This window comes from Vigna unguiculata, unplaced genomic scaffold (assembly GCF_037176805.1).
Source record: "Vigna unguiculata cultivar grain cowpea cultivar isolate G323 ecotype 2 unplaced genomic scaffold, ASM3717680v1 ptg000353l, whole genome shotgun sequence".
In the NCBI taxonomy this organism is placed as follows: Eukaryota; Viridiplantae; Streptophyta; class Magnoliopsida; order Fabales; family Fabaceae; genus Vigna; species Vigna unguiculata.
In genome coordinates this window covers 20001-25000 of record NW_028196988.1, presented here as the reverse complement: position 1 = coordinate 25000, position 5000 = coordinate 20001, and positions in this window count along the sequence as shown.

The window sequence follows — 5000 nt, the reverse complement described above, 5'->3', positions numbered from 1 at the left end:
ATATCTGGAGTTCCTTTTTGTATATTATATGGATGATCCGATCCGTAAGGACCATGATTGGGAATTTTTTGATCGTCTTTCCCCGAGAAAGAGGCGAAACATAATCAACTTGAATTCGGGACAGCTATTCGAAATCTTAGTGAAAGACTGGATTTATTATCTCATGTTTGCTTTTCGTGAAAAAATACCAAAGGAAGTGGAGGGTTTCTTCAAACAACAAGGGACTGGGTCAATTATTCAATCAAATGATATTGAGCATGTTTCGCATCTCTTCTTGAGAAACAAGCGGGCTATTTCTTTGCAAAATTGTGCTCAATTTCATATGTGGCAATTCCGTCAAGATCTCTTCGTTAGTTGGGGGAAGAGTCCGCACGAATCGGATTTTTTGAGGAACATGTCACGAGAGAATTGGATTTGGTTAGACAATGTGTGGTTGGGAAACAAGGATCGGTTTTTTAGCAAGGTACGGAATGTATCATCAAATCTTCAATATGATTCCACGAGATCTAGTTTCATTCAAGTAACGGATTCTAGCCAATTGAAAGGATCTTCTGATCAATCCAAGGATTCTTTCGATTCCATTAGGAATGAGGATTCGAAATATCACACATTGATCAATCAAAGAGAGATTCAACAACTAAAAGAAAGATCGATTCTTTGTTGGGATCCTTCCTTTCTTCAAACGGAACGAACAGAGATAGAATCAGAGCGATTCCTTAAAATCCTTTCTGGATATTCCTCAATGTGCCGACTATTCATGGAACGTGAGAAGCAGATGAATAATCATCTGCTTCCGGAAGAAATCGAAGAATTTTTTGGGAATCCTGCAAGAGCCACTCGTTCTTTTTTCTCTGACAGATGGTCAGAACTTCATCTGGGTTCGAATCCTACTGATAGGTCTACTAGAGATCAGAAATTGTTGAAAAAAGAACAAAAGAAACATCTTGCTTTTTCCAGGCGATCGGAAAAGAAAGAAATAGTGAATTTATTCAAGATAATTATGTACTTACAAAATACCGTCTCAATTCATCCTATTTCATCCTATCGAGGATGTGATATGGTTCCAAAGGGTGAACTGGACAGTTCCAATAAGATTTCATTCTTGAACAAAAATCCATTTTGGGGTTTATTTCATCTATTCCATGACCGGAACAGGGGGAGATACACGTTACACCACGATTTTGAATCAGAAGATATATTTCAAGAAATGGCAGATCTATTCACTCTATCAATAACCGAGCCGGATCTGGTGTATCATAAGGAATTTGATTTTTCTATGGATTCCTCCGGATTGGATCAAAAACATTTCTTGAATGAGTTATTGAACTCCAGGGATGAATCGAAAAAGCACTCTTTATTGGTTCTACCTCCTCTTTTTTATGAAGAGAATGAATCTTTTTATCGAAGGATCATAAAAAAATGGGTCCAGACCTCTTGCGGAAATAATGTGGAAGATCCAAAACCTAAAATAGTTGTATTTGCTAGCAACAACATAATGGAGGCAGTCAATCAATATAGATTGATCCGAAATCTGATTCAAATCCAATATAGCACCCATGGTTACATAAGAAATGTATTGAATCGATTCAATTGCAACTTCGAATATGGAATTCAAAGGTATCAAATAGGAAATGATACTCTGAATCATCGAACTAGAATGAAATACACGATCAACCAACATTTATCAAATTTGAAAAAGAGTCAGAAGAAGTGGTTCGATCCTCTTATTTTGATTTCTCGAACGGAGAGATCTATGAATTGGGATCCTAATGTATATAGATACAAATGGTCCAATGGGAGCAAGAATTTCCAGGAACATTTGGACTATTTCATTTCTGAGCAGAATAGCCGTTTTCAAGTAGTGTTCGATCGATTACATATTAATCAATATTCGATTGATTGGTCTGAGGTTATCGACAAAAAAGATTTGTCTAAGTCACTTTGTTTATTTTTGTCCAAGTTACTTCTTTTTTTGCCCAAGTTTCTTCTCTTTTTGTCTAACTCACTTCCTTCTTTTTTATTTGTGAGTTTTGGGGGTATCCCCATTCATAGGTCCGAGATCCACATCTATGAATTGAAAGGTCCGAATGATCCACTCTGTAATCAGTTATTAGAATCAATAGGTCTTCAAATCTTTCATTTGAAAAAAAGGAAACCCTTATTATTGGATGACCAAGATACTTCCCAAAAATCGAAATTCTTGATCAATGGAGGAACAATATCACCATTTTTGTTCAATAAGATACCAAAGTGGATGATTGACTCATTCCATACTAGAAAGAATCGCAGGAAATCTTTTGATAACACAGATTCCTATTTCTCAATGATATCCCACGATCCAGACAATTGGCTGAATCCCGTGAAACCATTTCATAGAAGTTCATTGATATACTATTTTTATAAAGCAAATCGACTTCGATTCTTGAATAATCAATATCACTTCTGCTTCTATTGTAACAAAAGATTCCCTTTTTATGTGGAAAAGGCCCGTATCAATAATTATGATTTTACGTATGGACAATTCCTCAAAATCTTGTTCATTCGCAACAAAATCTTTTCTTTTTGCGATGGTCAAAAAAAACATGCTTTTTTGAAGAGAGATACTATTTCACCAATCGAGTTACAGGTATCTAACATATTGATACCTAACGATTTTCCGCAAAGTGGCGACGAAGGGTATAACTTCTACAAATCTTTCCATTTTCCAATTCGATACGATCCATTCGTTCGTGGAGCTATTTACTCGATCGCAGACATTTCTGGAACACCTCTAACAGAGGGACAAATAGTCCATTTTGAAAAAACTTATTGTCAACCTCTTTCAGATATGAATATACCTGATTCAGAAGGGAAGAACTTGTATCAGTATCTCAATTTCAATTCAAACATGGGTTGGATTCACACTCCATGTTCTGAGAAATATTTACCATCCGAAAAAAGGAAAAAACGGAGTTCTTGTCTACAAAAATGCCTTGAGAAAGGTCAGATGTATAGAACCTTTCAACAAGATAGTGTTTTTTCAACTCTCTCAAAATGGAATCTATTCCAAACATATATACCATGGTTCCTTACCTCGACGGGGTACAAATATCTAAATTTCATATTTTTAGATACTTTTTCAGACCTATTGCCGATACTAAGTAGCAGCCAAAAATTTGTATCCATTTTTCATGATATTATGCATGGGTCAGATATATTATGGCGAATTCGTCAGATTCCATTGTGTCTTCCACAATGGAATCTGATAAGTGAGATTCCGGGTAATTGTTTCCATAATCTTCTTCTGTCCGAAGAAATGACTCATCGAAATAATGAGTTACTATTGATATCGACACATCTGAGATCGCTAAATGTTCAGGAGTTCTTCTATTCAATCCTTTTCCTTCTCCTTGTTGCTGGATATCTCGTTCGTACACATCTTCTCTTTGTTTCTCGAGTCTATAGTGAGTTACAGACAGAGTTCGAAAAGGTAAAATCTTTGATGATTCCATCATACATGATTGAGTTGCGAAAACTTCTGGATAGGTATCCTACATCTGAACTGAATTCTTTCTGGTTAAAGAATATCTTTCTAGTTGCTCTGGAACAATTAGGAGATTCTCTAGAAGAAATACGGAGTTTTGCTTTTGGTAGCAACATGCTATGGGGTGGTGGTCCCGCTTATGGGGTCAAATCCATACGTTCTAAGAATAAATATTGGAATCTCATCGATCTCATAAGTATTATACCAAATCCCATCAATCGAATCGCTTTTTCGAGAAATACGAGACATCTAAGTCATCCAAGTAAAGCAATCTATTCCTTGATAAGAAAAATAAAAAACGTGAATGGTGATTGGATTGATGATCAAATAGAATCCTGGGTCTCGAACACTGATTCGATTGATGATAAAGAAAAAGAATTCTTGGTTCAGTTTTCTACCTTAACAACAGAAAAAAGGATTGATCAAATTCTATTGAGTCTTACTCATAGTGATCTTTTATCAAAGAATAACTCTGGTTATCAAATAAGTGAACAACCGGGAGCAATTTACTTACGATACTTAGTTGACATTCAAAAAAAGTATCTAATGATTTATGAATTCAATACATCCTGTTTAGTAGAAAGACGTATATTCCTTGCTAATTATCAGACAATTACTTATTCACACACCTTGTGGGGGGCTAATAGTTTGCATTTCCCATCTCATGGAAAACCCTTTTCGCTCCGCTTAGCCCTACCTCCCCCTAGTAGGGGTATTTTAGTGATAGGTTCTATAGGAACTGGACGATCCTATTTGGTCAAATACCTAGCGACAAACTCCTATGTTCCTTTCATTACAGTATTTCTGAACAAGTTCCTGGATAACAAGCCTAAGGGTTTTCTTATTGATAATAGTGACTATATTGATGATAGTGACGATATTGATGATAGTGACGATATTGATGATAGTGACGATAGTGACGATATCGACCGTGACCTTGATATGGAGCTGGAGCTTCTAACTATGATGAATACGCTAACTATGGATATGATGCCAGAAATAGACCGATTTTATATCACCTTTCACTTCGAATTAGCAAAAGCAATGTCTCCTTGCATAATATGGATTCCTAACATTCATGATCTGGATGTGACTGAGTCGAATTACTTATCCCTCGGTCTTTTAGTGAACTATCTCTCCAGGGATTGTGAAAGATGTTCCACTAGAAATATTCTTGTTATTGCTTCGACTCATATTCCCCAAAAAGTAGATCCAGCTCTAATAGCTCCGAATAAATTCAATACATGCATTAAGATACGAAGGCTTCTTATTCCACAACAACGAAAACACTTTTTCACTCTTTCATATACTAGGGGATTTCACTTGGAAAAGAAAATGTCCCATACTAATGGATTCGGGTCCACGACGATGGGTTCAAATGTACGAGATCTTGTAGCACTTAACAATGAGGCCCTATCGATTAGTATTATACAAAAAAAATCCATCATAGACACTAATATAATTAGTTCTGTTCTTC